Here is an 8,841-nt window from a genome sequence, read left to right as displayed (position 1 = left end):
GAATTTAAATTAAAATTTTATAAGAAAATAAAATCAATCTTAGATGTGCAAAATATTTCTTTGAAGCTTCGCTAGGTTACTTAAAAAAAAAATAATCTGTGAAATCTCTGTATATCACAGGAATCTCTTTGTATTGGAAAAGATTGCCACTTACATGGAAATTAGATCTTTTATTCCAACACAGCGAGTGACGCAGTTCCACTCACTGACACTGTGCATGAAAATATCTCTATAAGACCTTTCTGAGATGTGAGGCAGAAGCAGGAGATGGTTTTGCTGGGGGTTTCTTGGATTTTTATTTTGCTGTTTTTCCAGTGGCACATCATTAGATTTAAGTTTATCACTATGCCAAAATGTGTCTCTCCATGTAATACGGTAATGGTATCAAAGAGGGGACCAAGTTCTTTGTAAAAGACAGATGTTATACACTAAATAAAGGTTGTCATAACCTACTTGCTAATAAAACTCAACAGGAAATCAGGTGAATTACATAATTTATTTTTTCTTGCTGAATCCAAAGGGCATAATTCTTTCGTATAGTAATGTCACCCAATAGGTGGCAGTATCATCTTTATAATAAAATGCTTTTTTAGCCAGTACAGACATTTGGGATGAATTTCAGCTGCTGGCTGCCAATTGACAAAAATATGGGACTTTTTGTTTTAAAAAGTGGTATTATAGGAAAACATAGCAGAGTGCATAATTTTCTAATGGGACTTTTGTCAGTTCTACTTAATACAATCACAGTTTCATTCATTAAGAGTGTTGTTATTGTCACTAATCAGGATTAAAAGGTACAGCTTGAATGGTTCCAAATGATCATTGATTCCTGACCATAAAAGGCTTTGTTTCTGTTTATTGAACAAAAGCTTAGAAAGAGGAAATCTCAACTCTATTGTTAGAGTTAGAAATATGTATGCAGGTAATGTACATGCATGTGAACACACGTGTGTGCACATACAAGTGTGCAGTCTTCAAGCTGTCAACTGAGAAAAACCATCCTTTTCTATAGGAAAACAATGTTTCTAAATAGACAGTTGTTGCATAGCTATTATTATGGAAAAAGATGAACAGATTTGCCTATAAATGCAAGTTCTCATGCTAGGCAAGATGAATCTATAAAGGTTTGAATTCTCGATATTAGGCAAAGATGAACACTAAAACCACAAACACTTCAAGATCAGAGATAATGCCATTTATGAATAATTTATAACTCTAACAGCAATTATTTCTTAATTTAAAGGAAAATTGAATGTTAGGTGATTTTCAATTTTTTGATTTTCAAATTTTATGTGAAGAAAATACTTCAAACTCATTGACCATTCTTGTTGCCAGTGCCGCTGTATTTAGAGCAAGAAAGATATCTTATTTGGGAATAAAAACAAGGTCAATTTTGGGTTCACTTTTGGAATAATCTCCTTTTTTTTCAGATTGAAAATGTCATTAGTGCACTTAGTGCTTTGTCTTGTCTTATATAAGTATTATGGATGTTTCTAATTTCTGATTCAGAAAATAACAGAATGTGATTACCAGAACCACCTCACTACACACACAGCCCAGAGTGTTATTATTTTCTCAGTAATAACCAGACTACATAATACAGACTGTCAGTAAAATAATCCTGCCACATCCATTTTAGTGAGTATAATTATTATACTCCAAGTAAAAACAGCTATGTGTGTATATCTATATTTGTTTCTTTACAGTTCCTAAAATAGATCGGTGGTTTTTGAAGACAGTAAAAAAAAAAAAAAAAGCTTTAATTTGAAAATTATATTACTTTCTATTAGAAGAGCCAAGCTTTCTGTTCAGCATATTCTGTGACATTTTATGTCCTTTCCCCACTGAAATATCTTCACTTTCAACAAGGCACTTTGCATTAAGCAGAGAAACCCTGATGCACCCATAATTACAGACAGTTGTTAATTATTTGAAGTAGTGCACGAATTGCAATACTATTCGAAGTTGAAAAAGGATTTCTCAAATAATTATAATTAAGATGAAAATATCATAACCTCTCTTATTGACAAGTTAAAACTCATAAAGCAAGGAGCGGTTGGCTGAAGTCTCATCTCTTTTTAAATGTTCTCTGAAAAATTGATGAGCTATGGTTCAAATTGATGCTTGATGCTTAATTAGTTGTGTATGGAATTACTATGCAGTGGTTGTAGCAGGATATATACTTAAGCTCATAGTGTAAGCATAGGAAATAAAAAGGACAATGAAAAGCCAAATGAAACAGATTTGTGAAACTCTACAAATATATGGTAGGAAACCTAATGGGTGTTCAGTTCCTACCCCCATTTTCTGGGAAAGCTATGGTAAAAATACTAATGAGCAGTTGATGTTATAAAGCAACAGAAAGGTGTTAATGTAGGAGGAGACCACACTTCTTTCACTGAAGGTGAGGGGAAGACATGAGCAGGTGGCACTGGGGACTGTTTGCAAATGTGCTTGCCTAGTTGTGTTAATTTTGGTATGGAGGGGTTAGCCTGTTGCCTTGCTATCTGTATAACCGTGATTTTACACAGCAGTAGTAGAAGACACAGAATATAGGTAAATCTTTCAGCAGAAGGGAAGGGAAGAAAGAATAGTAATTGCAGAGACCATTCCTCAAAAAGGCCCCTGAATCAGGACAACTCAGAAAGTGGTAAAAAAACGTTTTGTTTTCAGTTCAAGAACTGTACCTTCAGTGATGAGTCTCCCAGGAAATAGAAGATGTGATGTAGAGCTCTATTTGTACAAAAAAGTGAGGATAATTGCTTTGGTTGGCATTGATCCCACCAAATTTTAAGTACTTAATTGAGGATCCTAATTAAGAGTGTAGTTGTCCTAGGTTCTTGTATAATCAATAGAGAGAATCTTCTAGGGGGCAATTCAAGTCTTGCATTAACTCAGTCACTGCAGAAGCAGTCCTTCTCCACTGACTCTTAATCAGCTTTTTACTGACAAACATTAGTTGGTTTGCTTCACATTAGAGAGGGTGAGGGTAGACCTTTAGCTTCGAAAACCAGACTCTTGAAGTGTCATACTTTCTTTTCATGCCATACTGGAATTTATTCTTTCCTCTGACTGCCTTTTCTACTGTTCTTTAAATTGAGCTGCTCTTCATTTGGCTCAGAACATGATTTCCGGGGGGTGGGGTGGGGGATGGAACAAAATTGCAACATCTGTCCCTTAATGCATCCAAAGAAGTCCAGTCTTTTCTTGAAGATCTTTAAACAAAGGGATGAAAGGTAATGGATACCTATTCTCTGTCTCGAACTGAGCTGTCTCAGGATATTTCATCCTTAAAGTAATTTGTAGTTCTGCTTCTTTTCTAGGAATGTTGTCATTCTGGGTTATATAAGCACACTGGACTCTCTTTCCCATTCAGAAACATAACCTCACTGCAGATAATAACCTATGATGGAGTTATTTGCTATTTTTGAGCAATTACTTTAATAATTTCTTGTGTTACCTGCTTCAAATTTCCTCCTGTTATCAAAGCCGAGAGAGTCTCAGACCTCAAGACAGGAGCTGAAGACAGACTTGACGAGATACTAACATCCCTCTCAGCTCAACATTCAGCTGATGAGATCAAAAACTTTCTGTTACCTGCCTGTAGCACCAAAAAAGAGCTTTAGGTTTGATGTGAGGTTCTTGAATTGGTTGGCCCAGGCTGGGCGTTCACTTTAAGGTCTAGCTCATGTGGGTAGTGGTACAGGTGTTTCCCCCCACCTCACCCTCCCAGCAAAAGAAACAGAACATTATTTTTAGATGCCTGAAGGGTTGGCTGACTCACAAACCAACCCATGTAATCAGCTTCAGAATTTAATAACATTGTTCAAGTGAACAGGGATACAGGCTGCAAGATTAAAAGAGTGTCAAATGCACGTAACAGCTTACTTCAACTCTGCAATCAGACAGGTAATTATTACTTCTCAGGATGCTGTAGTCCAGCATTTATAAAATTTAAATATTAAATTTAGAAGTCTTAATTAGAGCAGCCAGATTAGTTCTGTTCAAAATAGTCCCAAAAATAACTTGGCAAGAAGCTAATAGCAATTTACCTGATTGAGGAACAGGTAGCAATTTAATTAGAAATAGAAAATGCAGTTTACCTCTATTTGCATAGAAAATAGAAAAAGAATTCACTTTTTGGGGGTAAGCTTTTTCTTGGTTTTCATTATTGGAATAATAGGTTATCAACATATTCTCAAAAAATAAGGTTCAACTGATGAATGTAAACATATGATTTGCATTGATTTATGCCTGATCTGTGTCTATTTTCTTTATCTGTAAATATCAGGTAAATAGATTACAGTATGTAAACAAAGATTTTTTTACAGTCATCATTCTCTGATATATGAAAATAACATAATGTGTTAATTTACTTCTCACTGTAAGTCTAATTTTAATCATGTCCTTCACTGGGAAGTAAGCTCTATGTAGTTTTCTCTTCTTGGTCTCAAACAGTGGTTGCACAATGGCAGGTCACATGCTGATTCTGTGGCTGTCACATCCTGCAAGATTTCATGGTGTCAGACTGATGCTAAGGAACTGTCTATACTGATTCTCAACAGCAACACAATTGAGATGTATTGCTAGTAAGTTCAATGGTATTACCAACAGCACTAATCTGGAAGACCATGTCACCATAAATATATAACAAAAAAGGTTCATTGATTAATACTGTAGAATTTAAAGACTGCAGCTGTTGTCTGGTCCAAATGCGCCAGGTTCCAGGGACCCTGCTGTGGAGACTTCACAATATAAATAGACAAAACAAACCAAGAAGCTATACTCCTCATTTTACAAAATGGGAAAACTAAACCATAGAAGATTTAAATAATTTGTTTTACATCCTACAGAACATTTCTTGATCCTTTTCTTAACTACGGTGTTTCAGTTAATTCACATCCCTTTTCTCTTTTGTGTGCTGTATTGAACTATCTGTCATTTTCCTGCTTTTCTTTATGGAGCACAGAATATGAGCTTTTCCATTTTTTGGGGGTGGGGCTTTTTTGTTTTTTTGTTTTTTTTTTGTTTTCCCTTTTTCCCCCTCCATTTGTCAGGATTTACCTTTTAGGATGTCATTCACAGCCTTGTGACCCCTTCTCTGAGATGCCAAAGCTATTACATATCTGAGCTGGTGTGAGAATTGATGTGACACTGCACCTTAGTCTTAATTTACCTTTGATGGATACAAGGAAACTGTTTTATGATAAATGGCTTCTATCCCTTTATCCAGTGTAGATGTTTGCTGTATAGTGGAGAGGATACTCAGAATCTTATACTGTTAGACTTGCTGTTAGGTGGTCACTCAACAATTCAGGAAGATACATTTTTTTATTTGCTTGTATTGCCCAAAGAGAAACTTTGTTCTGAGAGAATTTTCTGAACTTAAAGATTCATTAGCGTGGGCTTGGGTATTAAAAAGAAGACCAAGCAGATGAAATACTTTCTAGCTTGGCACTTTTATAATTCTACTGAGATTGGGATTCAAGTATTTGCTCCAGGAAGCAATCATTAAATGCAAGGTAGAATAAAGCAATGAGTGGAGGGTCACTGGAGAATGGAAAAATGAGGTTTGGTCCTCAAAATTGTATCTTTAGCTTCTTTTTGCACTAACAGTAGGCAGCTGGGCCTTCTACATTGCTTTTGTTCATCATGACCAGAAGTTTTCTCCTGGTCATGAGATATTTGGTGGATTTTAGTAATTGAATCTCTCCATGAATAAAAAATTTCTTATGAAAATATTTAACTGGAAAATTTCTGACTGGCTGTAGAGGGGTTACTTCAGAACTATACAATATTAGTATACAACCCAGCGACCTTGACCATGCTCCTCCCTTAAAAAAACAATGGTCACTTTTTTGCTGCAGCTGAATTAATCAGTGAAGATACAGTGGAAAGGGTGGCAGTAAATTGCACAAGCTGTGTGTTGCCCCAAGCCTTATCTGGATTAATCTTCTCTGAGGTATGTGTCCTGAATGTAGATCACCATGCTGGCCTTTTTTGTAAATAGTGTAGAAAATGTAGAATACAAATACGGTGTAGAATACAATATCAAAATAAATGATCCATCGACTCATCTTTAAGACAAAACATGCATCCTGAAAATAGAAAGAACCTTTCACGGGTTTGGAAATGGCTTCTCATGATTCCTGATAAATTATTCCCTCTTTCTGGAAGTAGAAACCAAGTGAATGGTGTTGATTGCCATCAAAAAGTGGTATGCTTTACAATTTACACCATTGGTCAGAAAATCACTTCAGGACTGAGAAAGCTGCATGTTTTACCGAGATTAGTTTACATAGTTCTCACAGTGGTATCTTATTTTATACAGGTGTTGAAACAACTCAGTAATGGAAATAGGCAGAATAAATATACCATCAAAAATAAAAAAGGAATAGTCACCAAAACCCAAATGGCTTTCTTTGACAGTGCCTGAATGTACCATCTGTTTCCATTGCGTTATAAATTGATGTAGAAAATTGATATACAGTGCTATTTCTGGGTAGCTTCTCATTTGCATTTGCTTTTGTTAAAAATGGGCTTAACTGAAAACCATCATGCTGAAACTCACTGGACTTTGGAAGGAAGTGTTCAAACCTGCCTGGGGTGTTCCAGGCCTAGCCTGGATCCACAGCTAAATGGCACAGCTGCCCACATATATAATGTGTGCTAAACCACAACTTCGGATCTAGACACCACGCAGCTTGTGAGATGTTCAGGCTCCTGATCCAAATTGTCCACTTTTATTTAGAACTATAACAATTCAATCATTATAATGACATAAGGCTTACTACCTAGCTAAATTAGATAACCATATAGTAAGTTAACTTAGGCAGCCAACATGTAATAACAGCAGTATGGATACTTTCAAGGAATACCGAGAATACAAACTCAGTCACATTTGATTAATATGTGCAGTACTATGAAATCCGTAGGACAAAACAGGGTAGCAATTTGCCATGGCCATGATTGTGATTAATCGCAATGTAAATCACCATACCAAAATAACATTCCATCCTACAGCTGGAAACTTGCAGCTTCCTAACCCTGTATATTAGTCCAAATAACTTGCAGACAGAAATGAAACAGTCAAATAGCTCCTCAAACCTAAGCTGGTGACATATTGTTTTTGTGCTGGGCAGAAGCAGGTGTAAATGAAATTCCTCCTTGACATCCACTTCTTTCCCTGCACGACCTGTACAGGAAAGGCTTAAGAGACAAGAGATGCAGGAACCAGCTCCAAAAGCTACGTGTCTGTGGTGGATATGTCTAATCCCATGGCCAGATGTGTTCATGAAGCAAGCATTTACATGATTTTGCTTCACAGCATGAGGAGCTTTGAATGTCTACTTTATTCCAAAAAGCAATATGCTATCTTTCCTGTCCTCTAATAATTCTGAAATAAGATTGGTTTAGGCTTCTCCATTCGTTATTACATTTATTTTATGAGCTTCTGGAAAAAGAGGAAGAAGAATTCAGCAAGAATTGAATTTGCTCAAAGAAACTTCTTGCTTTACTATTTGAACATACTGTTGAGCAGGGGTGCTAGAACCACTGTGAACGCAAACCTTGCTGTGCTGTGTATTTGTATTTCCGTCACTTAGAAAATTTCATTCAAAAATACAAACACAACCAAGGTTGAGCTCCTCTCAGAACTGTGGGATGTGAAGTGAAGGATTGTCTGTACAATTGCTGAGAGCCATGGCATAACGTCCAAGCCTCTGCAGACCAGTAGTAAAGGTAATTTTGACAGCAGGCCAGTGATATAGAGAGGATTTGGGTTCGTGCTGGCTTACCACAGGAAAATTTTCATCATTCTACATTCTGGGCTTGAGCAGCAGCCTGGTTGATGCTGGGCATTAGACCCAGCACGTGGCTCCAGACTGGCAGGAGGAGCAAGGAAAAGGAAAGGTTAATTCGTCTTTCCTGTGTTCTTCACTTTCTGCCTGTGTAGAGCTTAAATACTTGGGTTCTAGGTTGTTATGTTATAATGTTTGCATTATATGTGACAATGTGAAAACCCAGATAAATGCATAAACAACAGATATTTGAAACGCACTGCTTTTCATTTGGTAAAAGATGCTGATTACTTCTTTCTATTACTTGTTAATGAACTGGAATTTTTTGCTTCTAAAAATTTCAACTGGTATTGCTTGTCAATCAAGCTACGCTTTTTAAAATTTTGAGGTCATGGTCATCAAAAAGTTCTGTATTTATTGCATTGTATATTTTTCTTTATGTTGCCATGCCTCACTGATAAAATGCCAGAGAACGAAGAGATCAAAATTAATATATTTATTGAGAACTTGCAGAATTAAGCCTGCTATGCATTTACTCTAAAGAACCTGGAAGTGTAGAAGACGTGGTGAATCTGGAAGCATAGATATGGCAAATGCAGGTAAATTTAGCATTTGTTGTAGATCTCTAGTGTTACTCTACCTTTTTGACAAATTTATTCTAAAGGCTACATCTTGCATAAAAAGAAAGTGTAGTTGCTTTGTTCTGATTGTGTATAAGGTATTCAATAACAGCATAAATATTGCCATTAGGAAAAAGAAAAAGGTACCATGCTGTAACAAACACAAATTATTGCAGATAAATTGGTAGTACAATTTACCTTCAAGTTTGTGACTATATGAGGGACCTCAGCTGTTTGGCTTCAGGCTGAAATCCCAAATGATGTTGAAACTCCTGTTGATTTTGATGTTGCTTATGGGTAGCTAATTCACTATCAGCTTTTACACCACATTGAACTTGCTGCAGCTGTACTTTCTGAAACTTGTGCCTTATAATCTGCTTTCTGGGCAGCATAGTGCATGACAGCATCAGTGTCAGTCTGTT

The sequence above is a fragment of the Strigops habroptila genome, chromosome 7, assembly GCF_004027225.2.
Source record: "Strigops habroptila isolate Jane chromosome 7, bStrHab1.2.pri, whole genome shotgun sequence".
Classification (NCBI taxonomy): domain Eukaryota; kingdom Metazoa; phylum Chordata; class Aves; order Psittaciformes; family Psittacidae; genus Strigops; species Strigops habroptila.
The sequence above is the reverse complement of the archived record's forward strand: the minus strand, read 5'-3'. Positions refer to the sequence as shown.